This window comes from Teleopsis dalmanni, chromosome 1, assembly GCF_002237135.1.
Source record: "Teleopsis dalmanni isolate 2A chromosome 1, ASM223713v2, whole genome shotgun sequence".
Classification (NCBI taxonomy): domain Eukaryota; kingdom Metazoa; phylum Arthropoda; class Insecta; order Diptera; family Diopsidae; genus Teleopsis; species Teleopsis dalmanni.
In genome coordinates, this window is record NC_051846.1 from 5,854,749 (window position 1) to 5,869,539 (window position 14,791).

Here is a 14,791-nt window from a genome sequence, read left to right on the forward strand (position 1 = left end):
AGTCAAGATTATAGTCAAGATTAAGTTCGAAAATTATCTTTAATATTATTAGGAATTAGACTTTTGCAATTCAATCCTTATACTTGTTTGTCTCACTGGATTAACTCAACAAATACCTGCTTCAGTTTATTTGTTAACAACTCCCCACACACGCTCTCATTTACAAAATAACTGAAACTCAAATTTAAAACATAAATTCAAACTCCAAATCTAAAACTTTTGCTGAAAGACAATATCTGACGTTTTTCTTATTCCTGTTAGTTTCGCCGTATTGCTATGATTTAATATTTTCCAAACCAAATTATATTATTATGGTATATTATTTTATATATTATATTACTTTTTATATATTACTATTCATATATTTGTTTTCATACTTTACTTTTCATATATTATATATCATATATATTACTTTTCATATATTACTTCGAGAACACTTTCATTGGGGCACCACGTTCTTAATCCTTGGGTACGCCTATGGAAACTTCATTAACTAAATGCATTATACATACTCGTTCCTCATTAAATATTTAACAACAATGCTTTTAAGTACTTGTAGTTAGATTATTAATACTATTATTTACATATTTAGTGTTAAACAAGAAAAATAAATCAAAAAAAACAAGAAAAACTAACACTAAACAAACTATATCAATAAACAATAGAAATTTTAGTGACTCATATAAACTTAATTGATTTTATAAGCAATAGACAGAAGTGTAACTGAGCTAATATACACAAGTCAAAAAATTATATGAAATATATACTAAATAACTTAATTTGCTTTGCTGTACTATATAGTTCTGAAGTCAACAAAAAAAAAAAAAATAAAAAAAAATTAATAAAAAATCAATATTAACTAAAACTGAGCTCTCCCTTGCAACCGATTAATCGCATTTTACACGTGTGTTCTTTTCGAATTAAATACATTTTCTGGCTTATCTAAAATCAACAATATTATTATTTTTTAGTCTCAGCCACTCGGCTTTATACGAATAATCGATTTTTTATTAACTACATTTTTTGTTGTTACTTTATTGTATATTCGTACCCAATTCTGCTTTAATTATACTATTATTTGACTTAAATTAAAACCTTTTAAAAACACAAATTAAAATACAAACGCAACAACAACGTTAGCTTAAAAGTAATGACAACAGTTTATTTGCATTAATTTGAGCTCTTAATGTACAGTAGAAGGGGTGGTATTAACTCTATTATCGCCGCTGTTGTGATTTTATTTGCAATATAAAGCCAACAACTGTTAACGGAATTTAGTTTATAACCTTAGCATAACAATTTTAACAGCGAATGTACGAGTAGGGATTAGTTTGTGGGTGTACGGGTGAATAACTTTTTAATGCTCTCATATAAAAGAATGTTTAGACATTATTTGGTAGGAGTACTAAAATTAACGTTTTTTTTTATAGAAAAAGCTTTAATATTAAATTAAAAGAAAATCTGAATATAGTTTTAATTAAAATTTAATCATCCATAATTTGTTATACTCGTGATATGCAATTTGTGATTAAAGCTATGAACTGTTTGATTGCATTGAGTGACTTTTTGTTGACATCAGAAAAAAAATTAATATACTCGTAACTAGTGTTAAATTTGTATGGGCATTAAACTATGAATGAACTATACTATGGGTGTGAACTATGCGGTTAGTCTCTACGGTGCATCTTAATAAAATTGCTATATTTTCCCTGTGTTGCATACAGTTGGATACATAATATTCAAGACTAAGATAGGATGGGATAGGCTCTATACTATTTTTCATTAAAGAAATTGGACTTGAAGAAACATTTTAATCCAACTAAGGAGCACAATAGATGATTTAGGTCGAAGTGCACGATCTCTTCTTTTTAATAATAATAATAAAAAGTGCAAGATTTTATTCGATTAGCGTAAATCTATTTTATAGTTATATGAGTTCGAATATTTACTATTCTTGAAACTATGTCATTTTTTGGATTATTGTGTGTTGAAGTTTGTCCGATTTCTCATCAGACAAACTGATGAGAAATATGTATTATTAATATTATTTTTGACGGATTGGTTTGTTATTAAAGATTGTAAGGACTTCTTTCACTTAACAAAATGATAACTTTTAAATTGATCACGATTTCTTTTAAAACATGTTTTTTTTTCAAATTTTGGGTCAATATTTTAGTTTACTCTTTAAAGAATTAAAAAAAAATTTCTCTCTAAAAATAATTTCGACAAAATATCTAATTTATTATGTTTACGCTAGTAGTTCAAAAGGTTTTATTGGTTTATTTTGTTAAGCAAGTATGCTTAAGTAGATACAGTAAATAGGTTACACAGATAACAAAATAATAGAACATTCAATAGACAATAGACAAAACTATATAGCGGCGCTACCTTTTGCTAAAAATAATGTAGACGTGTGTAAACATGAGTGTACATGTGTGATATTTTGATTAGGGGACTACCATGAACTACTGAATGGTGCACCACCCAATTATTATTTAACCCATTGTGATCATTCGCATACAGTCCTCGTTTCACCAAACAATTCTGACTAATTAATGAGATTAAAGTAAATAACATATTTAGATAAAATAATTCGAATAAATTTCTCTTTTGAAATGTTATTTCACCGCCAAACAAAGTTTACGTACCTCGAAAAGTGATAAAAGCATTTTTCACAACTTTAGTATTATTATGTTTTTGTTGTTGTTGTTGTTGTTTTGTATATCAGAAATAAATTCGTTAAATGTAAAACTAAAAGCTTCCCACATTCCCGTGCTAAGTCTACGTGCTTATGTGAGAATTTATTGTTAAATATGCTAATTATGCGCATACTACATACTATAGTATGTGCCTCGTATGGTGTATGTTGTATGTGGTGTGATATCATATGCGCACATAATGATAACGCATTAGTTTCCGAAAGTGTTGGTTGCCTGCCACAAAGACTGCCTCACATGCAGAGTGTAAGCGTGGAAATGCAGATACTTTTATTATCTACAAAACTATTTTGTTTATAAGTAAATTTATGTAAGTATCTTGCACCAAAAATACGTGTGGATACAGGACTTTATTGATATTTTAATTTTACATGCTTTTATGTGTTGAAAATTCATTTATTATGCATGGGAGTCTGTGTTTGGCATACTCGGTTCCTGGTTGAGGAAAAGTTTCAAATTTATATGGAAAATTCCATTTTCATTTTCAATTTAAAGTAAAAGTCTGTAGGTGGCGATGTTGTTTGTAAAGACGAAATTACTTAGCTTCAGGGTTTCTTCTTATATTTATTACTTGCTTAACATTAAGGTGAGGGTTGTAGTTCTTTCTCCATTGAACTTTTTACATAAGTTGAGAAAATTTATAGCCAAAATTAGTTTGACATTGTGGTATAAAAGTTTTTACCCAAACCATTACATTAAATTTTAAATTCATTGCAAACATTGAAAAAAACATTTTAAATATTTAGTAATGCTGAAAATTTTGAAGTTTATATAATAATTTGTTTTTTATATTTTATACTGCATTTAATAAAGAATAAATAAAAATATAAAAAAACTGCAGTTAATAAAATTCACTTAGTTGTTGATATTTGAATATTCCAAAAATTTAATTTATATGAATTTTCATTAAGTTCGTAACTATATGGCAATCTGAAATGAATTGCTATACAAACCCTTGGGATATGATCCCGACAATCTAGCGAGGTGTGCCCATGTAAACGATTGAATCATATTAGATTGTGTATTATTGTTACATTTTTGCTTATCATTGCTTTATCTTTCTAATTATATATTTATTTTATAACAAAACTTAAAACTTACAGCACTAATTTATTAAATTTTAAAAAACTATTTATGTTTTCCTTACTAATCAATAAACAGGGATGTCTTTCGTGACCCAATATTTCAGCAAATAATCAAGAATGCAAATTTGTTACGATAAATTGGTAATAATTATTTAGCCAATCTAGGTAAAGAGTGTAGTTTTTTATAGGTTTGTTCTATTTTTCTAATATCTTTCTATAGTAGTCTATTTATGTAACTGTGTATATTTGAATTATTACTAAAGATAAAATCTGAGATTTTTTAACGTTTAAAATACTGTTACACCCCGGACTTAAGTTCGTAGTAGTTCCACAGAATACAATAACGTAAGTCCAGATCGGATTTAGATGACTGTAGATACCTAGGTACTTAGATTTAGTTGACTAAGGCTTCAAGGCATTGCTTAACGAACTGCAGAACTATTAATTTTTGTTAAAAATAAATTATATATTTTTTGGTATTGTTTTTTTTTTTTTGTTTTTTTACTTAGTATTTTGCAGACATTACCTATCTATCACATACGATTGACTTCATTATTATAAAGGTGTGATATCTCGTTTATTAAAATTACTACTTTTTATATCGTACTCTATAAAATATACAAATTTAAATTTTTTTAATTTTTAAAATTTTTTTTAATAATTAAAAAATAATATTATTATAATTCATTTTTAGCATCAAATTTTAGCAAAAATAGCACAAACGATTTTATTGAAATAGAAGGAATAGGAATAGGCACATAAGGAATATCTGTGAAAGTTTCTACTTGTAGTGTATGAACTAGAGTAGAGTAGGAGTAGCCCCACAACATCGTCACAAATCACATTTTTTCGGAGACTTATGTTTAAAGCAGTTTAAATGATTATAACAGATAATTTAAGTTTGAAGTCAATTATGATCTAAAGAGAATAATCCCTTTCATACCTACTTAACTCATATCGTAAGACTAATTTTTGTTTATTAAAACCCAAACTTTATTGGTGAGAGTCTTATCATTTAAATGAATAGATTTTTTATACATTTGCAAATAATATTTAATATCAAAAGCATATAATTAAAATATAAGTAATATATACTGATTTGCGAGGCTATTTAAAAACTCAGAAGTGCGATTTGTTAAATGTCCAATTTCCTTCCATCATGTCGTTTTTGTATTTATAGAATAAAATTTATATATATAAAAATAATTCCTATATATATATATTTTTTATATCTATTAAAATGAATGCTTATATATAGCAGGGTAAATGTACTTGTTGAGTTGTGTGTGAGATACTTGTGCACAGTGAATTGCTTCACTCGCCAACATACCTACCAGATACTTTACGTGATGTACACTTTCTGGTTTCTGTCAATAATTTTTTCAGACTGTTTTCATATATTATTTACATATTTTTTTAAGGCAAATTGGGTTGATTACCTTTTTTCCCAGAATGTGCAGTCCGACCTTGAATAAAATAATTTTTTATTAAACAAAACAAAAGTAATAATTTTTTGAAGTGTATTGGTGTGTGCATTTGTTGTCAATTGAGGCGTGTAAACAATTTTTATCACCAAAATATTTTGACATTCATACACATGCATTTCACAGATAATTTTTTTGATTTTATTATATTTTTTATTTTTATTTTTCTTTGATTTTTTTTGTTATTATTTTCTTTTTAGATTATTGTTTTTAGCTTATATGTGTATGAGTATGAAGTTTGTTTTATCAAAATTGAAAGGTTTTTCATAAAATTTTGCAACACTTGAGTACATTTTTGGATCAAATTGAATATATTATTTTTTTTAACTCTAAATATTTGTAAAAGATTATTAATTTTATTAAAAATTAAATATTAAATATGATGTGGAAAACTATATTATAAAAAATTTTTCAATTGCATAAGTTATATTAATATAATAGTTAAATATTCATAAATAATTAAATTATAATATATTCCAATAGATACGGCCGATAGTAGGAAGTTTGCAGTACCCAACAGTTGTTAGCAATATTATATGTTTAAATAAAAATTTTTATTTAAAGTCTTAACCAAAAGAGTGTCTCATTGACGTTTAAAAATAAAAAAAATTTAAAAAGGATTGAAAAAAAATAAAAGAAATTTTGATGGGTTGTATATTTGACTTTCACTTACTTTTTGAACCATAAAATGGATAGCCTTGTATTCAAGATGCAGCATGAGTGACCGAAGTGTAGGGGTTTAGCTCTTATCTATGAATTTGACTTTCACTTACTTTTTAAACCATTAAATGGATAGCCTTGTATTCAAGATGCAGCATGAGTGATCAAAGTGTAGTAGTTTAGCTTGTATCTGATACACTCAAAAAATCATTTAGTAGGTGTAACCAGATTTTAACGAAATCTCAGTTCAAAATATTCTTTCTTGACTCAACATATTGGTTCAATCATATCACAAGTTGGTTTTTATATCTTCTTTACCACATGAGCTAAAATTTTTCAAATAAAATGATCAGGTCAATTTAACTTCTTTGTGGTTCGAATAAATTTTTCTGAGTGTAGAAACTCTATTTAGTACATTAGTGATACATAGGAAAGGAATGTGATTATGAGTCTCTAGAAACGGAAAAACAAAAGGAAATACATTACCGTGAACATCTCACGTTGTCCAGTGAGTACTGCATGTAGTGCTTCTATCTTTCGTTCTGTCAGTACCAGGCATATTTTCTTTTCTAACACATTTTTTCTTACATACACATTTTTTTTAAATGATATAGAGATATATTTATACTGATATATCGGAAATCGAAATAACTTTTACTGTATTAAGGACATAAAAATAACTTCTCTATATAAACTGGAATTTATTTTTTAGTGTAATATTAATATGTCATATTAATAACTGAAAATACTTGTTACAACGTATGTCTGGCCATCGCATCTGACGCAATAGGTGTCGTGTGATTCTGATTGAGTTGTAAGTGTGATATGATAAAATGTCACATGCAACTGTTTGCTTCGCATGTTAAGATTTTCATGAAAAATACTTTTTATATTTATTTTTTACATTTAAGATATTTTTATTGAAAATATAAAAAGACATATGGATATTGATAGATATGAAGGACATTAAAATTTTTTCGTTGGCTTGCTATATTATTCACATTCATTAATGCACTTCAGTGCTTCAACTGTTCCAACTAATAATTAAATTTATTTTACAATTTTGTCAAATTTTTTATACAACATAAATGGATTTAAAATTTTATTTTTTTTTTTTATGCTGCAATTAAAATCATATGCGATGTGTTTGTTCAGTTTATGGCCTTCGCATATATATTTTATTTGCAATTTTTAATTCAATTGCAATTCATGTCAAACTCAAGTTTATTTCGAATATACAGGATTCATAAATGGCAGTTAACCCTTTTCATACCGAACTTCAATCGAAATTTATGACTTTTTGTACATGAAAACTCGCCATTAAAACAAAAACAAAACAAAAAAGAAAATTTATTTCAGATTTTTTGCTCTTTGTTTATGATTCCCAATTGTGTTTGATTCTAGATTTGCTTGCCTTATTTATGACTAAAAAAATTTATTTTTTATTTTAATTTAAATTTGTGGCTTCATTATTTATTTTTAATTTTTTTTTTTAAATTTTACTCTTTAATGATTCAAAAAAATAATCTTTTTTGAAATCATTTCGTTTTTGTATTGCCGCAGTGTTAAGTAGTGAAGGTCAGAGTTACGTAAACGTAACTGATTCATCGCCGCCTTACGTTTTCAAAATATTACGAAATAGGCGCCTTGACTTTATTTCTCGTATGAAGTCTTTCTGGTTTCAGCGAGCTTTGATTTAACTACTTTGAAAAACAAGAATTTTTAAGATTATTTTTTTTTTTTTTTTTTCAACAGTCGAAAAAAATTCTGTGATTAACGTTTCTAAAAATCTTTGCAATTTTCACGTTTGCAATGAAAAATTTTGCTGAAGGATGAAAGATTCTTACAAAGTCATTCAGTTGGAATGGAAAGATAACAAAAGCAGTTAATTTATGACTGCACGATGTAGTAGTCATAAATTAACCAATTTCTAGACAATAAAAATTGTTGCTATGAAGTAGAACGCAAGTATTGGAAAAATTTTAACAATTTTTCAATCCTCATCATAGAACGATAGAATGCATTGATGGTGAGTACCAGTAGCTGCATGTCACCATATACTTCGGCCTTAGAAAGTGGGCCCAATGTGATGCATGGTATATGAAATACATATATACATATTAGTAAACAATAATGAACATGTAATTTTGTTAAGAGTGATAATATAAGAATGTTAATATACTTTTTGTAATTAGTTTTAAAGTTCAGTATCTCAAAGTTCGTTGCTACAAAGTTCATTGTTCTAGAGATCATTGGCTCCAATGTAATTAGTTTTAAAGTTCAGTATCTCAAAGTTCATTGCTACAAAGTTCATTGTTCTAGAGATCATTGTCTCCAATGTTAATTATTCCAAGTTCGTAATTCTATAGCTCGTTGTTCCAGAATTCATTGCTACAAGGATCTTTGCTTTATAGTTCGTTGTTGTAAAGCTTGTTCTTCCAAAGTTCATTGCTTCAAAGTTCATTGTTTTAAAGTTTCTTGTTACAAAGTTCATTGTTTAAAATATGTTGTTCTAAAGTTTCGAAATTTGTTTTTTTTCAAAGTTTGTTGTTCAAAATTTCGCTGATCCAATGTGGCTTCAAAGTATGTTGTTGCGAATTATGTTGTTTCAAGCTTTGCTGCTTTAAAGTTCATTGTATAAACTTATAATGACGACGCAAATGTTGGCAAAAGCTGTTTAAAATACTAGTAGTGCGGATCCAAGGATTCCAATGAATCATTCAAAAACCTACTGATAACAACAAATTTTACAAGGACTGAACAGATTCATATCTGAAAGTATAAAGCCATAAGAATAGAAACTTAAAGATAATCAGTTCAAGCAAACTTGAATAAATGTTTTATATAATAAAGTACTGTTTAAAAATAAAAATTAATTATTTTAATTAATTTTAATTAATATTTATTAAAATTAATTTTTTATAATTAAAAATAAATTGAGAGAATTAAATTATATCTTAATTATAATCTACCGTTCCTTTTCCTACCAAACTGAACGAGGTTTAACTAATGATCACGTATTGCTACAACGTAACAAGAATTAATACTATCTCAACGGACAGAATAAGGATGACATGACTTACATATTACAACTTTAGAACTTTTGAATTAGTCTTGCAAACATGATAAATATATCTAAAATAATATTGGTTCCTTTAAAACACTAAACTATTGGCTGAAATCCAGCCAGACCGGGCTAAAATTCAATATAAAAGCTCTTTTGGATGAGTTGTAGCACTAACGCTAGAAAAACACTTTAAAACCAACCTCTGTTATGCTAATGTCGGCTTATTTTGATACATACTTCAGGACATTTTTGCGCTGTTCTTATAGTCTTTTCAAAATATTATAGCATATAAATTAGTTTACACTTGCGCTTATAATCGCGGTTTGCTGAAGATAGAAAAACTAAATCTAAGGTTTAAGCCTATGAGAACCTAAGAAGATACTACAAGGATATTCGTATGCATTCTTGTATACTAACATAAGAAATTTGAAAGCTATTCACAGTGATCATTTCCGTAAAATACTAAATAGGTCTTCTAGCTAATGCATCATTGACACACTTATCTGTATCTTCATAAAAACAATCCCCTTAGACAGAAGGGGAGGCACTGCCGGCACTAAAACCAACCCAACTATTAGACTTATATATATGTAAATTTAAGTGGCCATTACAATTTATTGTTTTAATGACCAATATTTTTATTAATAATTTTATTTTTGGAACAGGCTAATTGGTGGTCAATTGCTAAATAAAACATTCTTTTAAGAAATTAGTTTTTAAAAAATATTCTACTTACACCAATCAACTACATTCTATAGCCATCTTTAGGGTAGCTAATATAGTATATTAAGAGATTTACATAATCGTATATTAAATAACTTAATAGATTTTATTCTTTACAAAATCTTTTAAAAATTTAAACCTTGTGAAAACACAAATTCCTACAATATCCTTTACTAGTTTTATTTATTTGAATAAATATCTCTTTTGGGAAATTACAGTTTATCCTTAACCATATAGAAACATACCACATTTTGAAATATCTTCTATATTTGCCATTTATTTGGACCCATAAACAACCTCAATTTCATTAGAATTTATTATTTAAATTATTAATATTTTTCCGGTTATTACGAGTTCCTTCAGGCATTAATTTAACTTTGACCCTTATTTAATATTTGGAGCAAAATATTTTAAAAGATCGCAACTTTATCTTCCAACTTCAGTTTATTCTGCCTCTGCCCAATTACTTTGAATTCCTCAATTCTAAACTATTTCAGAAATATCTGCAGGAAAATAAAATCATTTGCATATTCATTCGTCCTTTCAAGTGCTGACATCGTCTTTCATTTGGTTTTATGGAAATGTCAATATTTTGTCAGCTTTGAAAGGGTTCGCCCCAGAGACACACAAGTACATTCCTGTGCTTGTTCTAGCGCACATGTGTAAAATATTCGTTTAACACAAGAACAGCCTCCCGTGCATGCAATGTCGTGCTTGGAATGCCTCCCCGTCTATCGTGCAAATATGGAAGCTCGCAAAAACTGTGGCGTAAATTCAGTCACAACTGCAGATTTTTATTTAAAAAATTCTCATTTTACGGGTATTTCAATTGAAATGACGGGGAGTTGAGAAGTCGAGCCCAGACCTGTGTGGTATTTAGTACGCAGCTTTGCTGCTGTTTGCGCTACAATCGCACAGCAAAGGCGTCGTCATCGGTCGTTCACCTCATGTGCGTCAAAGCATTGTATTAACGTAAGGCAGATAAAAGTGTATTTAAAATAAATGAAATGCTTCAAAATCCAAACCAGCAAATAGAATTTTGTATCTGCTGAAAAAATAAATTCAAACCCAAACGAACGAGCAAACGTGCTTGTGGCTGCGATGGAATAAACAGTCGAGTTTATTGCAGTTAAACAAATACGGCAATTTGTGCGAGTAGTAGAAACCTTGCGAACTGGCGAACTTGCGAACTTGCTTTGCGAGCAAAGCAAATTGTTTATTTACTCGTTAGTTACTCGTACTCCCTCTCACTGGTTAAAGGGTGCACGGACGCTTAATAAATGTATCTATGGTTTATTAAATTTTAACAAAGCAAATATTTTTAACAATTTTGTGGATTTCTGAACTGAACTCTTTTACTTCCAGTTTGCTTTGCCATTCTGTGTTGATTTCAGCGAGTACATATGTATATATATCTTTTGTTTTTTCTTTTTTGTTCTTTATTTGAGTTTATTTTCACAGCACTTTTTGTAGCTGTTCTGCCTCCCGTTTTGTCTTGTTTTTTTTTGTTAATTTTTTCGAAACAGCAGTGCGAACAGCAAACTGTTTACAATGGAAATACATTAATCTATTCTATGTGTGATTTTTTTTCAAGTGTACAAGTATCTGTTTGCAAGCGCATTTATCTTCAACGCTTTTTGCTTTCGGCAAACACTCGCTCTATGCATGAACTTGTTGGATTTGGATTTGGATTTATGCCCTCTGTGATGACGTGTGCCGCAGCGACATTTGCAGACACTCCATGCTTTATATCTGCAATTTAATAAAGATATGAAATATGTGCGAGTATATACTCGCTTACACGCAAAAGTATCTGTAGCGTTGTTGTGTGGGCTCAACTTAGTTCCAGCTGAGTTGTCTAAGAATTTTCACACTCGGTTGACTTTTCGACGTTGTAAATGTACTAATTTTCTTTTTATGGCTTTTTGTAAATATTGTGAGCATTCGCTATTTTTTAAGAAATTCTTTAGATAATTTTTCTTCTAATAATTTTTTGCTTAATATTTTTCAATTTAATTTAAAAAGTTTTTCATGTCTGCTTGGGGTATTTTTCTTCGTTAGCTCCTCAAAATGATTAGAGATATTCTGTTGAATATTAACAAAAATTGACGTAGTATCTCTGTCATATTCTGTAATATTTTTAAGTGCTATTTTTAATTAAATTAAATATCGTTACTTAAACATTCACTAGCATTAGGAATCAATTTTTCTGCTATACAAGTCGAAGTAAATAAATGAATCGTAGCATGTAACGTATACGCACTGTAGTGCTAGTTGGTGGTTGGTTAGCTTTTTAATTAATATATTATGTTTTTTATTTTATTTATTTAAAGTTTGTTAAAGTTCTATTTTGAAATACTTGTCAATTTGTAAGAAAAACCCATATTGTAAAAAGTTGTCAATGTATATCAGAGTTTGATTATAGTATACTGTTAAGCAAAGTTTCCATCAGGGAAAATCTTTGCTTCCAAACTAATATAACTTAATGTTTTTCTTTTGTGGTTATTTGTTTTGTGTTTCATTAAAAGAGCAGTACTAAGCTCATGCCATAGACAAATATTCACTTACTGGATATGAGGTTATAACCATGTTGTATTAAAAAGCTTAAAAATAATCAAACTTGGTAAAGGCCAATGTAATGTATTGTGACTTATGTTATGAAAAAGTGGTTCTGAATAAGATCAACTCACAATAGGGTATAAAAACGAAAATCATATAGAATAAAGATTTTTTAATTAATATATATATATATATATATATATATAATATACAGCATAAAATAACTAAAACTTACTAAGCACAAAATAATGAATAACTTGTATAGTAATACTAAATAACATGAAATATAATATGTAGGCTTAGTATTAATATTGTCCAAAAATTTGTAGTAGTTATCCTTTTTTCATGAAGACATACTAATTAGCAGTTAAATGGACTAACACATAGAATCTCGTACAATCAGAAACTAATATTTATTAGTTTATGAGTTATTAGCTCATTAGATGGTGTATTAACGTTCATATCAGCTATTCTAAGTAATTCATTACAGTTAATTTGAATATCTCTTTAGTCTCTAATTGAACACTTTTTAAATACCAGATTGGGCTTACCCTTAAACTAAACCTTCTGCTATAGTTAGAGTCCGAACAGTTTGGTTTACTCTTCATCATTTTTTGTTTCTGCAAAATACTTAGAGATATGATCTGAATCTTGTAGTATGAGTTTAATTGTTATTATGATCATCTGTTGAAACACTTTCTTAGCTTTCTGTTAAAATAGTATATACCTCATCTGACCAGAACCAATCTAAAATTATATTCAATATGCTAGACATACTGTGAGTTGATGCCCAAATATTCCTGTAAAATGTGATGTAGCGGCTCTGTTCAAATTCATATCGTATTAACAATCTCGGAAACCTTTTTAGAGATTCTTATTTAATGATATCGAGTATATTGTATTATTACTAAAAAGTATTTTAACTATAACATATTTCCTACGCATAGCTGTAGGGAGGATTATTTTTTTGACTGATAAATCTATAGAATAGTCATATAAGTTATAACACGCATGAAGTTGAGTACTCAAAAGTTCAAAAAAACTAAAGAATGCCAATGAAATAAGTTAGATTCAAGGTGCTTAAAAACGTGCTTAAAATGATCAACTTTGAGTTAACTTAAGTGACTTCCTTCAAGGATAGTATAATAAATCTTTTAAATCATAGTGAACTATCACAGTGAATATAATTAATCGCTATACAGCAATACGATATATCATAATAATGCTAATTTTAGCTCATTTTTTGCATACCTTTTAATACTATATAATCTAATCTTATTTTTTAAATAGGTTAAAATATATAATGTTATCATATCGGTCATACCAAACATTACAATGCCCTCATAGCATGATATTTAGTTTTAATTTCATTAATCCAACCGAAATTTCCTTAGTCATCATTAAAATGTATAATTAGAAAATGCTCATCAGCATAGCTAGTATAAAATTTTGAATTTTGGAATTTGCACTGTGGATTGGATACTTTCGTCCTATCTATTTTAAATAGAGAATTGCAGAATAATGGTCACTAGTAAATAATTTTTTTGAGACTGTAAGTACCATGGATTAAACTTATACCCTGCCAAACATTGACACTGAGTTTCACATTCGGCATATGAAAATTAAATGGCATGTGTCGCCAAATTATTTACGACAAATTAAATATAAGAAATAATTCCAAGACCAAAAATTCAGCCAAAAATTCAGTTAATTAAATATAATAAAAATTTTTGTTGTTGCAGTACACTACTGTTCGAAGTGCTCTATTGAAATCAGTAGTTCATATTAACAATTTGGTTTTTTTCGTTAAAACGGATGTTAAAAATTAATTTAATATAGAATATTCCACCTCGATATATATTATTCCCACCTTACATATGAAAAATTTGTGGAATTGCAATTTTTGTAGTGGGAAAATATCAACTAAGCTTAGCATTATTAATATTCAATAAATATTTTATCTTATAATGTAATTACTCAGCTAAATGAATTTGCTGACGTCTTTTGGTTTTGTTATATCAACGTTTATGCCCATTTGTAATTAAATTCCTTCAACCTTTATTCGACTTAATCGCTTAATTCAAATTTATTCCGTCGTCATCTTTGCCTTAACGCGTATATTGAGGTATTATCCATACTGAGCAACTAAATGAGTTTCATTAAGTACATCGCACAACTACTTTTATCATCAGATACTCGTACGTAGGAGAATCTTATATGGATTCCTACAAATTATACCAGCGTTTATATAAATAATACGGGCATACAATGCTTCTTAGTTAGCTTTGATTTACGTATCGTTTATACAAATATGAGTTTAGATATATAAGTACGGCATGTGTGATTGTATTTCATTTGAGCTCTTATTGCTAAAGAGCTTGCAACATTCTATTTGCATTATGTAATTATGCGGCAACAGCTGTTGCTAAATTTTTGTTGCTATCTTAAGCAATAAAGAAGGAACAGAAAAGCAAACCATTCAAATGAGCTACCTAC

General features: G+C 28.1%; 1 protein-coding gene across 2 annotated transcripts in view; it reads left to right on the plus strand.

Moving 5' to 3' along the window:
* Positions 1-14,791, plus strand: part of LOC119667196 (LON peptidase N-terminal domain and RING finger protein 1) — a 70,951-nt gene that overhangs the window by 33,390 nt on the left and 22,770 nt on the right. The gene's annotated exons all lie outside the window — the stretch shown is intronic.